Here is a 19,899-nt window from a genome sequence, read left to right as displayed (position 1 = left end):
TTCATTGCGATATGTTCTACCAGCAATATAGTGAGTGCACTTCTAGAATATAATACAGAATATATTTAGGATCTGTACAAGACTGGTAATGTATCCACGCGGTGACTCCAGGGATTGGAGCTCCAGGAAGATAATTTGCATATTCCCAGTGCTTTCTGGGAAGAGTGAAGAGTCACTGTGAGTGGGCTGATCGCTGGGTTTAGCCTGGTGTAGCTGCTTGGAGGACATTGATAGACCAGAGATTGGAGCTCTGGGAAGATTATTCGTATATTTCTGGTGCATTCTGCATGGAGGACATTGTCCGATCAAATGCTGTTACACTTAGTAACATCTTATAGGTTAAGTATTATGAGAATTCTTAAATATTAGAAGTTTGGAAATGGACAACTACTGACTATGTGCAATATAGAAGAGCAGAGTAGCAATATGGTGAGCTGTAACGTATGCTATCTGTTTACAGACCTACCAGAGGAAAAGCCAAACTTCATCTGCCAGAAATGCAGGCTTGTGTCTCTACTGCTGGAAAAGTTGCAAAGTCTTCAAGAGAGAAGAGCTACAATGAAACTCATTAAAGGGGTTCTGACACGAATAAGGTTTTTATGCTTTAGCAGCCATTGTTCCCTGGTCTGCCTAATAGACACAAGGAACCCACGATTAATGGCATGCTAAGCATAAAAATCTTATACTTACCTTTTTTCCTGTTGTTGTGCAGCGGGGGTCATCTCCCAGCAGGCTCTTATTTCTCCGACGAGCCGACCCCCTCCGGGAATCCGCGCATGCGCAGAAGACAGGTGCCCTCTGACAGAAGTCAGGACGGGCCGCCTCTCAACTGTGCACGCGCAGCACTCGGGAGTTCAGCCAGGATGGACGGGCCGCCCACAGCAAGCACTGCTGGTGACGTGGCGCCCGTCCGTTTACCTCGGAAGTGGCTGACGGACGGAGCAGAGCAGGAAGCGGTCATTTTGACCGCTCCAGCTCTGCTTCTAGAAGCTACAGAAGAAGATGCCCGACGGAGGGGACATGCCTGGCGATCGGTCCTGGCCAGGCAAGGTAAGTAGAAAAATTTTTTTTTCATGTCAGAACCCCTTTAAGGAAGATGAGGATTTCCTTGACAGAGCAGAGGTAAGGCCTTCTGTACACGATGATCCCGCACCAGAATTTGACCCTGTGCCCAGGCGGTGACCCAGCATATGGCCCCCGATTTTACCCGATTTTTAGCGCGTGCGGAAAATCGCAATTGATTTCCGCTCTTAGGCAGGAGAAAATGTTTTTCCCTAGTATGCTATAGAAGGTATTTGCAGTGGAATCCGGGGGTGGACACCGGCCACGGATTCCACAATGCATATATGGCCTGAAAGATGATCGCTAAAAATCGCTCAAACGACAATTTGAGTGACAGTTTTGAGTGATCATCTTTGCATAACTCTAAGGCCTCATGTCCACGGGGAAAATCAGGTCCGCTGCGGATTTCTGCTGCGGATGCAGTGCGGGTGAGCTTGAATTCCTTTTTTTTCAATGCGGGAGATCAATTGAGCTATGAGCTCCCACACGCGTGATCCGCACTTAAATGGAGCATGTTGCGTCTTTTTTCAAGCGCATGAAATTTTTAAATCACTTTACATTACCATCTGTGGCTATTTATCTACCCGCGGGTGGTCAATGCATTCCAATGGCAAATTTTAGGTGCGGATCACGCATGCGGGTGATCCGCTGCGGATTTTAAGTTTTATTTTTCCCGTGGACATGAGGCCTTAGTAGCTAATTAGCTACTAAAGAGTTAATGCAGGCAGAGCGGGATACCACTGCGATCCCTACAAGAACAATGCTGCTGTTTTGCATATGCAAACAGCTGTATTGTTCTTCATGCTTTCAGCTGGTGTCCCGCTGAGAACTGTTAGCAGGATACCAGCTGAGAGAATCTTATCAGCTGAGATATCAGTCTGAGCCGCTGATAAGAGTCATTGCTCATTTCTAGAAAACCTGAAATGAGAGATGAACGAACAGTGCACGAAAAGTGCACAATGGGCAGGCGTTTAGATGCAACTGTTATCGCTCAAAAGACGGCTTTTGAGCAAATTTTGAGCAATAATCGTTGTGTCTAAATGGGCCTTAAGTCTTCAGAGTGTTGAAGGAAAAGAAAATTTTCAGTGTACCTGCAGAAGCTGAGAAATGGAAGGATGTGACCCAAAGAAGCAGGAGGATCAGGAATCAGTCAGTACACATACTGCTCAGGAAGTGGTACCAGGCTCTCACACAGGAGAACAATGAAAAGGTACAGCAAGAAATAACTTTGACCACAAAGAACAGTCTAATAAGCACTCAGAAACCTCTAGGATGGAAAAGAGTGTTGTTGTTGTTGTAAAGAAGAAGAGGAGAGTGCTGGTTGTGAGGGATTCTCTATTGAAAGGAACAGAGGCTATCTGCAAACCTGACATAACCTCATGAGAGGTGTGCTGTCATCCAGCTGCACAAATCAAATATGTGTCTGATATGCTATCAAGATTATTCAGTTCTACAGAACACCACCCATTCCTACTAATACATGCAGGGACAAATGGACTGCAAAAAAGGACCTTTCAACTATCTGCAGAGACTTTGAAGACCTAGGTAGGAAAGTGAAGGAACTGGGAGCACAGGTGGTCTTCTCATCCATCCTCCCAGTGGATGGCTATGGAATAGCGTTCTAGAGGTGAACAACTGGCTTACGCTCAGTGTAAATAGCAGCCGTTAAGTACTAAACGGACGCTATGTTAAGGCAATTAAGAGCGATACTAGCTCTTGTGAGCCACTGATCCTAGCTCTAGATAGCCAAGTTCTCAAAAAAATACAACATTATTAAAATGTCCCATGATCACTATCTAGACATTTGTTAGGAATCTCTCTCAGGAAAAAAGTAACAGGTCCAACAAATTCTTATCATACAAAAACATAAAAACAATCACATAAAAGGGCCATATACTTACTGACTAAGGAGGGTAGATAGCTGCATCCTCTCATCATGCAGGTAGCAGACTACCAAATGAGGGAGCTAATTACACCTGTGAGGGATACCGATGAAACTTCCACTCACACAGCCTCTTAATACAGAGGGAGGTAGGTTGATACGGTTAGTTAGCCGATGTATCTTGGCCAAAATCCAACTAATGCCTTGCATTTATTATCTATTATTCACATGCAGTGTGGCTTTAAACCGCCAGGGGGAGCCCAGGGTGGCAGTACCAATGTGGTTCACTTTTTGAGGTGCAGGGCAACCCGCCAAACTATTATGGCATCATTGATAGGTTACTGGTCTGCATGGTGCACTACATGTATCAGAAGGTCTGCCATTTTGTATCCACTCTGTGTGGGAGCATACACCAAGCAGCTACCCCCCTCTGTATTAAGAGGCTGTGTGAGCGGCTGTTTCATCGGTGTCCCTCACAGGTGTAATTGACGTTCCCTCATTTGGTAGTCTGCTACCTGCATGATGAGAGGATGCAGCTATCTCCCCTCCTTAGTCAGTAAGTATATGGCCATTTTCTGTGATTGTCAACAAATTCTTATCCGCTCTTGTTGACAACTTTATCTTTCAAAAGATTGGAGAGAAAACAAGGGGATCTCCTATGTTGGACCCAATTCTTAAGCTCCACTTAAACAGGACGAATGTCGGTCAAACGATGCCCGACACTCGTCCCTGCACATACTCGCTCTCGTGTTGCTGCACAGGAGCTAGTATCATTGGCTCACAGCAGAGCGGCTGGAGAAGATTTCTCTCCTAGCTCTCCTCCGCCCCTCTCCATTGACTTAACACAGCGTCTGTTCAATACTGAACGATGATCGTTCAGCTCATCGTCCATCGTTTATGCAGCGTACCATAAGGGCTGGTGCTGCTACTCTTTTTATTTTCTGTTCTTACCTTGGGGCCGGGATGGAGTGTGAGTGCTATGCTAGAATAGCTGCAGCTAGATAGGATCGGCTATCACTCACCCAGCTATAGTTATACGAGGATCAGAAATCTTAGTTCCTTTTTGCAGCAGCTTACTGATGTGGCTGCTGGCAGTTTCTTTTTGGTTCCTGACGAAACCAGGCTTACTGGTGGAAACGCGTCGAACCGTTTTATAGAACCGGGTCGTGATAACAATCTCCTTTAGATTTGCTGGTCGTGATAACGATCGCTTCTTTGATTGGCATATATTACTTTGATAAATTGAATATTTTCCAGGACTTAAAGTCACAGGGACATACAATTGTCCTACAGGACCCTTTTATATTGATGTGAGCCAAGCACTTTTTGGTCTAGCTTTCTTGATTAAGGATACCTGTCCTGGTATAGAGGGCTTTCTGCATAGAGGCATTATTCTTGGCCTCTCCCTCTTGCCCTCTTTCTTCCTTTTCCTCCTGCCCTGGTTTCTACTCATATAGTAGGGCGATGAGGAATTTTTTGTGACTTTTTTATGTTTCTGTGTCCTATTTCTAGACTTTCTTAAGTCAATTTTAAGTTTTGAGTGGATATTTATTAAATGTTACGTTTTAAGCTGCATAGAATCCTAAACCGTGAAAATAGAGAAGAGAGAAAGGATTCAAAAAGATCTGGATAAGCTTGAACAGTGGGTGACGACTAACAGAATGGTATTTAACAGGAAGAAATGCAGAGTCCTACATCTGGGTACGAAAAATGAAAAAAGCACATACAGAATGGAAGGAATTGAACTAAACAACAGCACATGTGAAAAAGACTTGGGTATACTAAAAGATCATAGACTGAACATGAGTCAACAGTGTGATGCAGCAGCAAAAAAGCCAAACTCAATTCTGGGATATATAAAAAAAAAAACATAAGAGAGATCACATAAAGTAATTATCTCCCTCTACTCTTTCTTGCTCAGCTCTCATCTGAAATATTGTGTTCAGTTCTGGACACCCCAATTTAATAAAGACATCGAGAAATTGGAGCAAGTTCAGAGAAGGGCTATCAGGATGATGAGTTGTCAGCAAACCATGACCTCTGAAGAACAGTTAAAGGATCTGGGGATGTTTAGCTTGCAAAAAAGAAAGCTGAGAGGAGACTTAGTAGTTGTCTACAAATATCTGAAGGGCCCTCACAGTGCAGAGGGATCAGCCCTATTCTCATTTGTACAAGTAAAGACTAGAAGCAATGGGATGAAACTGAAAGGGAGGAGACACAGATTAGATATTAGAAAAAACTTTTTGACAGTGAGGGTAATAAATGAGTGCAACAGGTTGGTATGAGAGGTGGTGAGTTCTTTTTCTATGGAAGTCTTCAAGCAGGCTGGACACACAACTGTCTGGGATGATTTACTGATCCTACATTGAACAGGGGGTTGGACCCGATGACCCTGGAGGTCCCTTTCAAATCTACAATTCTATGATTCCACCAGCAGAATAAGGAGTACAGCTCTGCAATATAATAGAAGATGTAACTCAGGATCAGTGGTGCAGAGGTTGCAGTTGCTACTGGGCTCTAGAGCCTTAGGGGGTCTAAAAGTCCCTCTATCCCATAGGACACCAATATTATAAATGACACATGATGATGGGGGTCCCTTTACGGATTTTGTATTGAGGCCCAGAAGTTTCAAGTTTCGCCTTTGCTCAGGATCAGTACAGGATAAGTAATGTAATGTATGTACATTGAGACTCCACCAGCAGAAGAGCAAGTGCAGCTGTGGAATCTAACAAAGGATGTAACTGAGGATCAGTACAAGAACAGTATTGTGATATACAGTATGTACACCGTGACTGCACCAGCAGAATAATGAGTGCAGCTCTGGAATATAATACAGGCTGTGGCTCAGGTTCAGTACAGTACAAGTAATGTAATGTATGTACACTGTGACTCCACCAGCAGAATAGTGAGTGCAGCTCTGGAGTATAACTCAGAATATAACTCAGGATCAGTACAGGATAAATAATGTATGCACACTGACTGCACGAGCAGAATAGTGAGTACAGCTCTGGAGTATAACTCAGACTATAACTCAGGATCAGTACAGGATAAGTAATGTATGCACACTGACTGCACGAGCAGAATACCAAGTACAGCTCTGGCATATAATACAGGCTGTGGCGCAGGATCAGTACACCAAGTAATGTGATGTATATACACAGTGACTCCACCAGCAGAATAGTGAGTACAGCTCTAGAGTACAATGCAGGCTGTGTCTTGGGATCCATACAAGATAAGCCGGGTTTACATCTGTGCACGAACCTCCGTTTGGAGGTTCCGTTGCAGATCCATCAGGAAATACAGGAAAAATAGTACTGCATGCAGCGCTTTTTTTTTTTGTAAAATGCAGGCCAATGGGGTCAGTTTGGTGCTATTTGGTTCCATCATAAGACAGACCTGTTCGGCCAGGAGAATTCCCTTTCCAGCTCCCGGAACGAAACAGGAAAACAGAACCCCCGCGGCAGATGTGAAATCAGATATAATGTATGTACTGTCTATACTTTGTAACAACTTTTTTATTTCGGTCTAAATTGTTGCCTGATACTAGCTTTCCTCAATGCTTTGACCTTTGACCTCAGTTTAGATGCATTTAACTCTTTTAATGCTGGAAGAAGCAAAAATGTTATCACGATATCATCTGGTAGTGTGCGGCTTGGATAATAGAAGATAAAATCATAGCGGCGTGCCCAGAGCAGATGGCCATGTGAATTCCACCAGCAAGAATGCAGGCTGTGTCAGTCTCTAGCATGAAGCGACAAAGCCTACGACAACAGGAAACATTCATCTCAAGCACCTGCTGGTGATAAGATACAGAAGCAGCAGAATGGAGGAAGGATTAGGATAAGGTTCAATGTAGTGAGCGCAGGTGACTACGTGATTTTCCCCCTCCTAATAGGAGGTTGTAGGTATAGAATACGTGTGTAGTAACGAGAAGAAGGGGGGGGGGGCAGGGTAATGATTGGATCTTTGAGCTCACAGTTTTGCATTACAAGCAAAATCTTCTTACTGCAATCTGGTGGCTGAATTGCATAAATTAGCATATCACCAACTGTCAAAAAAGTAGTTATTTTAGGCCTGCTCTGTTCAGAATTGTGCACGGTAGTGACTTCTTGACTAAATCGTAATCTACACGGTAGCTGAATGCAACCTTTTGTTTCATCGGCAGAATCCTAGCCTGAAAGAGTTAATTGAAGTTACAGAACTGAAACTACTTGCGCTTTAATCATCAATGGAAGTGCATGTAAACATATTTGCAACCGTCTAAAAAATGGAGCAATTTCGTCAAAAAGTTTTATAGATTCCCAGCCGTTTTGTGTATACAGCTCCTATGCAGATGACTGTACACCAGACTGACAGAGCTGCTACTCTATTGTTATGGATAACACACACATGCTCTCCGTAATAAGACCCTGTTCCTTCACAACTCCCCATAAACTCTGTAGAGATATATGTGGTCAGTGTTAGGGCGGACACCCACTGGCGATATTTTCTATCTTGCGCTGCGAGAGCAAGTGAAAACACTCGCCTCGCAGCGCAAGAAAGACGCCGGAATGAGACCGGGATATCGCCAGTCTTTTCAATGGGGCCAGCGGCAGCAGCGCTAGCCCCATTGAAAAGATATGGAGAATACCGCAGACTCCTGCCACAGCTGTCACAGCTGTGGCAGAAGTGCAGCATAATATCCCATTGCTTTCAATGGGATCGGCACTGCTGCTGGTCCAATTGAAAGCAGTGGTTTTTGGCAAACCCTGCAGTATGATTTTCAGGGAAGGGCTTGAAATATAAGCCCTTCCCTGAAAAATCATCAATAAGTGGTTAAAAAAGTTAAAAAAAATAGTACTCACCCCTCCGTCAGTCACACGCATCCTCCGGCTGGCTCCCCGACACTGCTATCCACCACTTTCAGCAGACGGGGATTTAAAAATCCCCACCTCCTGAAAGGGCTGTGCTGATTGGCTGAGCACTCAGCCAATAACAACTAGTGCTTAGCTATTGGCTGAGCGCTCAGCCAATTACAGATAGTGCTTAGCTATTCAAGAATGAATAGCACTATCTTAGCTGTGACAGCTGTGGCAGAAGTCCGCGGTATTCTCCATATCTTTTCAATGGGGCTAGCGCTGCTGCCGCTAGCCCAATTGAAAAGACTGACGATATCCCGGCATCATCCCGTTTTTTTTCTCACACTGCGAGGCAAAAGTTTTCACTTGCTCTCGCAGCGCAATGGAGAAAAAAGCACCAGTGGGTGTCCACCCTTAGGGCTCTCTCACAAGAGCTTTTTTTTTTACTATGTATTTCACACGCTGGTTTTGCATCTTTAATACACGGTAATTAACTTTAAATTACTTTCAACGGTGCCTCTCACACACAGCACCAAGATAGTATATGGGGATTTGTTGGCATGCAGCAGTACGCAATGCATTGCGTACTGCTGCAAGCTCCCCGCACAGGAGGTACACCAATGGAGAACGCTCGTGCAAGAGAGCCCATATTCACATGCAGCAGGTCATACGGAGTGATTCTTTCGCTAGGAATTCCGAAGATTTCTCAGTAGCTTTTGGAGCAGATGTATGAAAACGCTCTAAAAAAAAAACCAACCGTCTTTGCACATAGCAACCAATCACAGAGTAGCATTCATTTTTCAAAAGCACTATGAGGAAAAGCTGAGCTGTGATTGGTTGCTATATGCAACTAAGAGTTTTTGGTTTAGACCGTTTCATAAATCTCCCACTATGTCTATTGAGCCACTACACGTATCAACGAATTGTCGGGAGCATTTACACATGTTGAAATATCATTAATCGACTAGTTAGGAGGCTTGAGGTTCTTTAGCGGGTGTGTAATTATAAAATTATGACCCCCTCCCCAACAGACAATTATTTTTTTGGCGGGGGGGGGGGGGGTTCAGGGGCTTCAAGTTACACCTCTAGGGAAGGGCTGCTGTGAATATTGCGGAAGGGGGAAGGCTTGCTGTGACTAAGGGAAGAGCTACTGTGAATGCAAGAGATGTTGGGGTTCTGCAGGTCCAATGCAGAAGTGGTGGGCCTGCTGTTATTACCAGGGAAGCAGAGGGGAGAGGGCACAATACTATTTTGGTGGTAACAATATGGCAAAGAGCAGGAGTGGGTAATGCATAAGGCAGGGGTACTCAACTATTTTTGTAAAGCTCCACTTACCTGGGTTTTCTGTCAGGTGAAGATCTGGCAAACTCGGTAATTAGTGTTAAAACAAGGCACATAATTATAATAACATATAAATTATGGCATGATTACTGTGATATCAAATATGTATAGGTTTTTGTCTATAGAACACTTAACTCCCTATATTCTGAGAGCCATAACATTTTTATTTTCCCATTAAAGGAGCTGTGTGAGGGCTTGTTTTTTTTCAGAATGAGTTGATCTCATTTATACCATTTTGGGGTACATATGACTTCTTGAATGTGTCAGGACACTAGCTCCTCAGTGATAGTGATTACATTGTAGTTAACTGCAGGGATCACAGGTGACGTTTTCTCTGATTGGGGACATTCTTTTTTGTTTTATTTCTCTATCTGGGCCCTGACTGCCATCACCAGCTATGACTCGGCTCTGCACACTCTTCCCATCCTGCCGCTATCGCCAATGCCCCCCTCAGTTAACTCCTCCATGGTAAATAGTGCCCCTCTGTGGCTCCTCTTAGTAATGCTGCCCCCTCTGTGGCCCCTCTTATTTATGCTGGCCCCTCTTTGTTAATCTGACCGCTTGTTACCCTTCTTAGTCATAATGACCCCCTGTGTACCCTTTGGTTATAATGCCTCCCTCCATTAACTCCTCCATCATCCAGTCCAATTTAAAAACCACACTCTCCCTCCCTTCATCTCCTCTTACAGTCTCATGTAAAAAAAGCAATAATCCCCCTATCTTCAGCCCCTCAACATATACATCTAACATACAGACCCATGTAAAACATCTCTCCCCCTCCTTTCAGAAGAGCTAATATACATTCCCACATAAAACGCATCTCTCATCCTCTCTTCTGCTCCATCCCACATACAATCCCAAGTAAAATCCTCTCTCCCCTCCTTTCACCAGTACCCACATATAAATAAGCCTTGTTCTGCCTCCTGCTATGAGCCACAGTGCTACTTCGCTCCTTCCCTACAACCCCCACTTCTGTTCTCACATTGAAAGGAGTTAGTAGAAGAGGAACTGGCAGCGGCTTCTTCTCCTGGTCCTGACAGCTGGTGGCTGAGGTCTGCATTCGGACCCTCGTCCGCCTGTTGATTACCTCTGGCATATGGAGCTAATAGAGTGGCTCCTCCTTTTGGGACCCTCACTCTATTAGCCAGAGTAGAGAGCTACTCCACAGTTGTTCTCATGGTGGTGGATTACCAACTCCTCCAACCTGAACAAACCTTTTAAATGATAGGTATACAAAGCTCACTTAGACATGTCTCCCAACCATTCCAGATTTTGGCGGATGTCCCACTATTATAGGAGGCATGTCCCGCCCTCGGCTCCGGAATAGTTTGTTCAGAGCAAAAAGGGGGGGAGAAGTCTATGTACAAAGCGCTGCTATGTGATTTACCAAGTCCTGTGTGAAGGATGAAAATAGACTGCAGTGTTATTATTTAATTGAGGTTCCAGAGTGGGCGCCCAAAAGGGGCACTATAACTGGGGCCACAGAGGTAAGCTCTTTAAAGTGGGATCACAAAGAGGGAATTACTAAGTAGAGCCACAGAGGGGGCACTGTAACTTAGTGGGGCTACAACAGAGGTACTATTACTATGAGTGGGTTACTGATTGGTTCATTGAGGCTAGTGGCAAGATAGGGAGAGTGTGCAGAGACGAGTGTGGCTGTCATGGTGGTCTGGACCCAGATAGAGAAGAAAACTGAAAAAGACAAAACCTGTCATTACAGGAGGTAACTTCACTTTAATCACTGTGCAAAGCTGGTATCTGACTATTATTAAGAGTTATACTAGTAATATGAGGGGGTCACCAATGGCACTATTATGACTTAAATAAAAAACTTGCTGCAGCGCACTACGCAAAATTTGTCCTGCTTTTCATTGTTGAAAAGTTGGGAGGTATTGCTTAGGAGCATCCTGCATAACTTCCTTACTTGCAGAACGAGAGTCTTTGTATTGTCATAGATGGTTAAGAAAATGTAATTACTTTTCTGTCCCGGACATGTCATGGATAACACTAATGCAGATGATCCACTGACCTGTCATAGGAGCAAAATGTCACAGCTCTTCATACACAGTAAGTAAGGTGCCCCAGCCCTAGAAAACAGCAGCGCTCATACATTGACTTTATGATGTCCTCTATCAATGGGGCTCTGTCTGCTCACATATCTTCAGCTCCAACACAGAATCCGTATAAGGGCCAAATGCAATGATTTCTATATCAGACATGCGATGAGCTTATTTTATGTAGTCTGTGTTAAAATCTCAGTAGTATATGCTGCCTCATTGACCATTATGGGTCCATCTTCTTCATGTCTGGCACACGAATTAAAAACATGCTACTGAGGCCCAATTAGAGTTCTGGTTATTCAAAAGTAGCAGTGATGTAAAACAATAAGGGAGTTAGTTGTCTGGTCTAATACGGGGCAATGTTTTAGTGGTCAGTATACCAATAACACTTTATTTTGACTAAAGCTACTGACCCCAGTTGTCCCCAGCACCACCACATGAACCGGAGAGTATGATGGCTATCAGTGCAGCAGTACGTACCGTCTTCAGATCATGTGATCTTATTCCCGGCTCACCCCACCTCTTAGAAGGAACATGACTGCTACCTGTTCCTGTCTACAGCTGAGGCATACAGTATAGTGCGCCTGTGCTATAGACAGGAGACGGCACTGTTATGTTCTGTATAAGAGGCTTTAATCAAAATAAAGTAACATATAGTATGGGTGGTTATACACCTGCGTTGAGGATTCTGCTTTCCTGCTCCATTCAGGAAAGAGGAACCAACTAATAGGTAGTGTAAAGTTAGACAAGTGTCTAAATGGGGTGCATAGCCTATACATAATTTTTTACATAAATTTAGGCATAATTCTGGCGCATTTAGCTAGTTTGATTAATTTAATTAAACTTTGATTAATTTGATGCAGTTTATGTTGTCGAAGATATTAGACAGGATTTATAAATATGCCCCATTGAGCTTGACAAAGACGGCAGCAGCCGTCAAAACGTCGCCATGCTGTTTTACTTCTGGATCTGTATTCACCAATAAAGGATGATATTTCAGCAATACCTTCTGTCTCTTGGCTGATCTCCCCTGGACCAGTGCTGCCTTCCAAAAACAACTTACTATGCCCCATTGTGTGAATAATCGGGTTCCTTTATCTCCAATTACATTCAGTGTAACAAGTATGCAATAATAATGGACACCTGAAAAGGGGTTGAATACTTCTGCAATGCACTGACCATTATACATTACAGAGTATACTGAAATACAGAAATTGGATGTTGTAGCCCCTTATTTATTTGGGTAGAGAATTAGATAGACTGGTTTATATTGAAATTCCAGATCTCCTTATGTGCAGTTTTTAACACATCCTTGCATTTGTATTCCACGTCTGAAAGTCACATTTGGTTTTTGGCGGATTTTTTAATGAAATCAGGGCGATGGTCGAGCCTCCTGACAATGTGGAATTGGATTCAAATCTTAGTGTTTTAACTCCATTTTCATCTCTAGTAATAATCTTGCGGAGGTTTTCAGACCAGCACTTCATACATAAAATATGAATATGCACCTTTATCTGCTTCGGGTCATCACTGCTGGCATCAGCTGCATAAAACATTTTTTGGTCCGTGCCCCCTTCTATGGATCTCACTCTAAATTAAAATTGTTAAATTATTTTTGCATTATATGTGCGGCTGGAAAGTTCTAGAACTGAAACACAACTTAGGCCGGTGTCATATGGGTGTATTTGCATACGAAAAAAGGCAATACGCAGAAAGTAGAACCCATTGACTTCAATGAGTTCATTCACATGCGCATATTTGGTGTGCGCAATTTAGTCGCAGACAAAAAAAAAACATAGTATGCTCTATATTGCTGCGCATTTGTGCAGGGAAATGACGCATCCTGGACTCGTTAAACTAATTGGCTATATCAATGGCTTAGAGCATCAGAGCATGTTTTTGCGTGCACATTTGTACGTGACTTTCGTAAATGACAGTAAAAAACGCCGTTGCAGTAAGGCTCACGCAATTGCAGCAGGTAACCCCCAATAGAATGCTGATGCATAAGTTACCTACCAAGTATTGCTAATCTGAGGCACAGAATAGTCAGACCCTGCTGTGTAAGTACTTCTGAATGTAAGCTTTCTGTAATTGTCTCTGGATGAAGAATCTTCTCTCTGGAATGTTAACGGTTCCTATAAGTGTATAGCTTACAGGAAGTGGTTCTGTCTATTCATCCAGTATACATTGTAGCGCCAGTTCCAAGGATACTGCTGTAATGTACAGAGAACTAAGTGGAGATATAAACTAATAATTCAGAGGAGTCGTGACAGGGAGGAGATAAATAGTCTTAAAAGAAGAAGCCTTAGATTGAAAATAACAGCCACCTACATTATTACCAGGTGAATGCGGTATCTATGGTGACCACAGCGACATCGCTACATCGTATGATATCTGCATTGCGCAGCACACGACCTGCGTACAGACCTTGCACTGCAGGGACATCACTAGTGCAGTAATTATTAAGCTAAGTGGTATGTCAGATGTTGTATAGAATATATTTAGCCAATTTTTTGCCACTCCCATCTCCCCTCGGATGATAGTAATCTTTATTTGTATAGCGCCAACTTATTCCGCAGCGATCAGATGGAACACACCGAACTTTCTTCTTAGGGTAATCAACAAAGCAACTTATACTAACTTAAGGCCCATTTACACGGAGCGATGATCGCTCAAAGATCGCTCAAACGACAGTTTGAGTGATCATTTTGCATAAACTTCTAAGTTGCTACTGAGCTACTTAATAGCAATTAAGTGTGCAAATGAAGCCTTAGCTGAAAGCAGTTAATAGCCCGAGGGCTCTTATCTGCATTCAGATCCTTTGTTCTCCAGGGGGAAACAATGCTATCAGCACTACCCGTGGAGAACTGCTGATCAGGCTGAAGGGCGATTTTTAGGTTGGCCTGAATTTAACGATCAGCTAGCAGTGCACGAAAAGTTAACGATGGGCGCGTGTTTAGACGCAACGATGATCGCTCAAACGATCGCTTTTTACCGATTTTTTTTTTGGAGCTATCATCGCTCCGTGTACATGGGCCTTTACTGTTGGCCCAGGTGTTCCCTTTCCTCGCTGTCCTGGTCTCCACCGATCTACAGGTAAGCATGGTCATGTGCCGTCCAACCACACCAAAAACCATTTGCATGTGTTTTTGCAGCAGTTGCATTTTTTTAATTACAAACACGGCATAACTGCACTAAAAACGCACACAGTTTTGCAGACCCAGATCAGCTTTGCCAGTGACTAATGTCAATATAGGGGGACTTTTTACCTGTAAGGCCAGAAACTCGACCTGATAGTGCGCTTATCAACGTGCTTTTTCAAGCCGATACAAGGCATTGCTTCTGTGAAATTGCGATCCTCAGGCTCGTGTTTCAGAGGATCGCAAGTGTTTCCCATTGATTTCAGTTGGAAATATTACATCGCACTTGCATGCACATCGCACAACATACAAGTGTCATGTGATGTCTTTAGAGGTCCCATTGAAAACAATGGGCAAGGCATTCCATGGGAAGGCAAAAAGGTATAACATGCATAACATGCAAAGGTATATACAAAAGGTATAACAAAAAAGGTTTAAAAGTTTATTTCCTCACAGCATCGCTGCAAGGGAAAAGACTTGCTCTCGTGAATAAGTCCATTCTCTCCCACGTGAATGTAGCCTAACTGTGGCTTCATTTACAGTGGAAAATATAAAAATATATGCAAAAATAAGTAAAAAAAATAGAATAAAAATAGAATAAAATGCAAATATATTAAATACTGGGGGAAAAAACTCCCACCCATGCTAGCCTAAACCATTGCCATAGCTGCCTTGTAATCTTAGACTATACAAGTTATATATCAAAATAAAATGAGGAACCCACTCCTGCATGAAATAATGTAACTTATTGTGGGCATTGCCAGTAATCAAACAAAGCAAAACTGAAAAATTTTAGTCAAGAAAAGATATATAAAAAAAATCTATATTTCACAAAAAAAGGAGGAAAAAAATTTGATATAAAACCACATTTGCATGAAACTGCTAAAAAGTATCGGGCCCTCTAGGGGTGAAACACTCTGGTCATTAACATCTTTCTTAACTCACTAGAGCTCCTCACAGTTCATTCGTATGTGCAGCTCTACATGGGCCCTTTAGGCAATGGGGCCCACCACTATGAGGCTAGGCTCAGGATTCCCAGAGACTGAAATCCGGGCCTGCAGGTCCTATATGATGCACACTTTGCTACAGAGTAGCAGTTAAAGAGCAATGGCATTTATACTGATTTTGCACAGGGCCCTATGTTACCTCTTATATGTCCTGTTGCTTATTCTTTCTAATAGTGTACTGATTGTATACTGTATAGTGAGACGATGCATTTTCTATCTCATATTCATTTCCCTGTATGGATAAAAAAAAAAATAGATTTCTTTTCTGCATATGCAGCCCTGCCAAGACAAGCAGCCGAGGAAACTGGAAGGGGACGCAGGCTCCAAGATGCTGGTGTCTGTGTGTGGGAGGGATTGTTCTGTAGATGGAACAAATCTTGGAAGAGGTGCCCAGGAAGCAGAGGTTGTGCCTGTCAAAGCAGCGTCTACAGGCACAACTGCAGCCCACACTGTCAGCGCCTGCAGGAAAAATGAGCTGTGTGATGAAGAACAGTCAGAGGGCCCCAGTACACAACAGGGCCCCTCCTGGAATGTCAGCTGCCAATTAGAGTTTACAGCAAGGATTCCAGTCCAGCCACATACAAAATCACGGAGTTGCTGCTTCCTTATTTCCTATTAATACAGACTCCCGATGTGCCAGGAACAGCTGAATTAGTGGGAATAGTTTCCTATAATTGTTTGACTATTTACCGTCTAAAAGGAAGCTCCAGAGGCAACTCGGTCCATGTCCAGCAATTGTCTGAACTGTCCCTTATTCATAATGCAAGCCTGCAGCATCTCCGGCCTCCCACTAATGATATAGAGAGCAGGCATTGTAAGTGCCCTGTACTGGTATCCACAAGGGCAAGCTGGCTGGTGATGGCACTGTATAACTCAGAGGCACTGTTTGCTACACAACATCATGGATTCTGAATCATTAAGTTCTTTCTCCCATCCTTATTGTCTCCCCCTGCTGAGCAATTCACTTAGTATGAGCTGCCAAGAGGAGCTGTGGGGGAAGGGTAGTAACAGCTTTAATACCGTCCCATATGGAGAAGAATATAACTATGATAATACAGCTCCCTTTGTGGAAAAATATAACTACTATAATACTGCCCCCTATGCACAAGAATATAACTACTATAATACTGCCCCCTATGTACAAGAATATAACTACTATAATACTGCCCCCTATGTACAAGAATATAACTACTATAATACTGCCTCCTATGTACAAGAATATAACTACTATAATATTGCCCCTATGTACAAGAATATAACTACTATAATACTGCCCCTATGTACAAGAATATAACTACTACAATACTGCCTCCTATGTACAAGAATATAGCTACTATAATACTGCCTCCTATGTACAAAACTATAACTATTCTAATACTGCTTCCTATGTACGAGAATATAACTACTATAATACTGCTTTCTATGTACAAGAATATAACTACTGTAATACCGCCCCCTATGTACAAGAATATAACTACTTATAAGACTGCCCCCTATGTAAAAGGATATGACTACTATAATACTGCTCACTATGTACAAGAATATAACTACTATAATACTGCCCCCTATGTACAAGAATATAACTTCTATAATACTGCCCCCTATGTACAAGAATATAACTACTATAATACTGCCCCCTATGTACAAGAATATAACTACTATAATACTGCCCCCTTTGTACAAGAATATAACTACTATAATACTGCCCCCTATGTGCAAGAATATAACTACTATAATACTGCTCCTGTGTACAAAACTATAATTATTCTGATACTGCCCCCTATGTACAAGTATATAACTACTATAATACTGCTCATATGTACCAGAATATAACTACTATAATACTGCTCCTATGTACAAGAATATAACTACTATAATACTGCCCCCTATGTACAAGAATATAACTTCTATAATACTGCCCCCTATGTACAAGAATACAACTTCTATAATACTGCCCCCTATGTACAAGAATATAGCTACTATAATACTGCCGCCTATGTACAAGAATATAACTACTATAATACTGCCCCCTATGTACAAGAATATAACTACTATAATACTGCCCCCTATGTACAAGAATATAACTACTATAATACTGCCCCCTATGTGCAAGAATATAACTACTATAATACTGCTCCTGTGTACAAAACTATAATTATTCTGATACTGCCCCCTATGTACAAGAATATAACTACTATAATACTGCTCTTATGTACAAGAATATAACTACTATAATACTGCCCCCTATGTATAAGAATATAACTATTATAATACTGCCTCCTATGTACAAGAACATAACTACTATAATACTACCCCCTATGTACAAGAATATAACTACTATAATACTGTCTCCTATGTACAAGAATATAACTACTATAATACTGCCTCCTATGTACAAGAATATAACTACTATCATATTGCCTCCTATGTACAAGAATATAACTACTATAATACTGCCCCTATGTACAAGACTATAACTACTATCATATTGCCTCCTATGTACAAAAACATAACTACTATAATACTGCCTCCTATGTACAAGAATATAACTACTATCATATTGCCTCCTATGTACAAGAATATAACTACTATAATACTGCCCCTATGTACAAGACTATAACTACTATCATATTGCATCCTATGTACAAGAATATAACTACTATAATACTGCCCCTATGTACAAGAATATAACTACTATAATACTGCTCCTATGTACAAGAATATAACTACTATAATACTGCACCTAAGTACAAGAATATAACTGCTATAATACTGCCCCCTATGTGCAAGAATATAACTACTATAATACTGCCTCCGATGTACAAGAATATAACTACTATAATACTGCCCCTATGCACAAGAATCTAACTACTATAATACTGCTCCTATGTACAAGAATAAAATTACTATAATACTGCCCTCTATATACAAGAATATACCTACTATGATACTACCCCCATGTACAAGAACATAACTACTATAATACTGCCTCCTGCGTACAAGAATATAACTACCATAATGCTGCCTCCTATATACAAGAATGTAACTACTATATTACTGCCTCCTCCATACAAGAATACGAGGGGCTGCTGATAAGTCTTTGGCTTTGCGTTCTTTTTTTGTTTCTATGGTAATGAATGTTACATCACATGAAAGCCTTAGGCAGGGTTCACATGGGGCGTATTCCCGTCGGAAATCTCACGGTTTGGCCGCAGCAAAAACCGCGAGATTTCCGCCGGGAGAACCGCCGCGGTTTAAGCCGCGGCGGCTGTGAAGCGGCCCGGCCGCTCTGCGGCCGGCGCTCCCATAGAGGAGAGCGTGGCCGCAGCGGAATGCAAAAAAGAATGGACATGCTGCTTCTTTTGAAGCCGCGGCTGCGGCGGCCGCAGCCGCGGTTTCAACCGGATTTACCGCAGCGGATTAGCCGTCCCGTGTGGACGAGATTTCTGAGAAATCTCATCCACATGGCTGGCTAATCCCGGGATTAGCGGCCGCGGGCGGATCTGCTGCGGCAAAACCGCGGCAAATCCGCCCTGTGTGACCCTAGCCTTATGTGTCTAATATATGTTTTCAAAATGTTGTGTTTGAAGCTTATGGCAACAGTGATGTAGGTACGCGGGAAAACAAAATGGCGGAGTCTAAGGCGATATTCACAGCAAATAGGAGCTGAGGAGTGATAAAATTCTGGTTTCTGCAAGGAAAGCCCGCGAAGGATATTCATGGTGATATGTCGCAGACATTGGGGGATCAATGCCCTTCATATTCTACAGTTAAGAACTGGGTTGACAAATTCATAACGGGCCACTTCAGCACCAGTGATGAAGAACGTCCTGGACGACCGCGAGAGGTTGTTGTTCCGGAGATCGTCAATGCTGTGCACAACCTCATACTGGAGAATCGGCCAATTTCAGCTAAAGGAATAGCAGACATCATGGGGATTTCTCGTGAACGTGTTTGTGTCATTATTAGAGATGAGCGAGCGTACTCGGAAAAGCACTACTCGCTCGAGTAATGTGCTTTATCCGAGTATCGCTGTGCTTGGGTCTGAAGATTCGGGTGCCGCTGCGGCTGACAGGTGAGTCGCAGCGGGGAGCAGGGGAGAGCGGGCGGGAGAGAGGGAGAGAAAGATCTTACCTCCGTTCCTCCCCGCTCTCCCCCGCAGCTCCCCGCTCCGTGCCGGCACCCGAATCTTCAGGGACGAGCACAGCGATACTCGGATAAAGCAAATTACTCGAGCGAGTAGTGCTTTTCCGAGTACGCTCGCTCATCTCTAGTCATTATCCATGAACATTTGAACATGAAGAAGCTATCTGCAAAGCGGGTCCCCAAATGTTTGACAACAGATCAGAAAAGCATCTAGTGAAAACTTCCCGGTCCATTTGTCAGCATTTCCAGACTGATAAGAACTTCCTGGATTGACTGGTCACTATGGATGAGACCTGGATTTATTTGTATGACCCTGAAACCAAGCATCTATCATGAAACATAAGCCATCTATCATGAAACACGATACATCAATCTACAATGGTAAAAGGAGTGTCGTCATTAGACAGTTGAGCAGTGGAAGGA

This window comes from Eleutherodactylus coqui, chromosome 6, assembly GCF_035609145.1.
Source record: "Eleutherodactylus coqui strain aEleCoq1 chromosome 6, aEleCoq1.hap1, whole genome shotgun sequence".
NCBI lineage: Eukaryota > Metazoa > Chordata > Amphibia > Anura > Eleutherodactylidae > Eleutherodactylus > Eleutherodactylus coqui.
The sequence above is the reverse complement of the archived record's forward strand: the minus strand, read 5'-3'. Positions refer to the sequence as shown.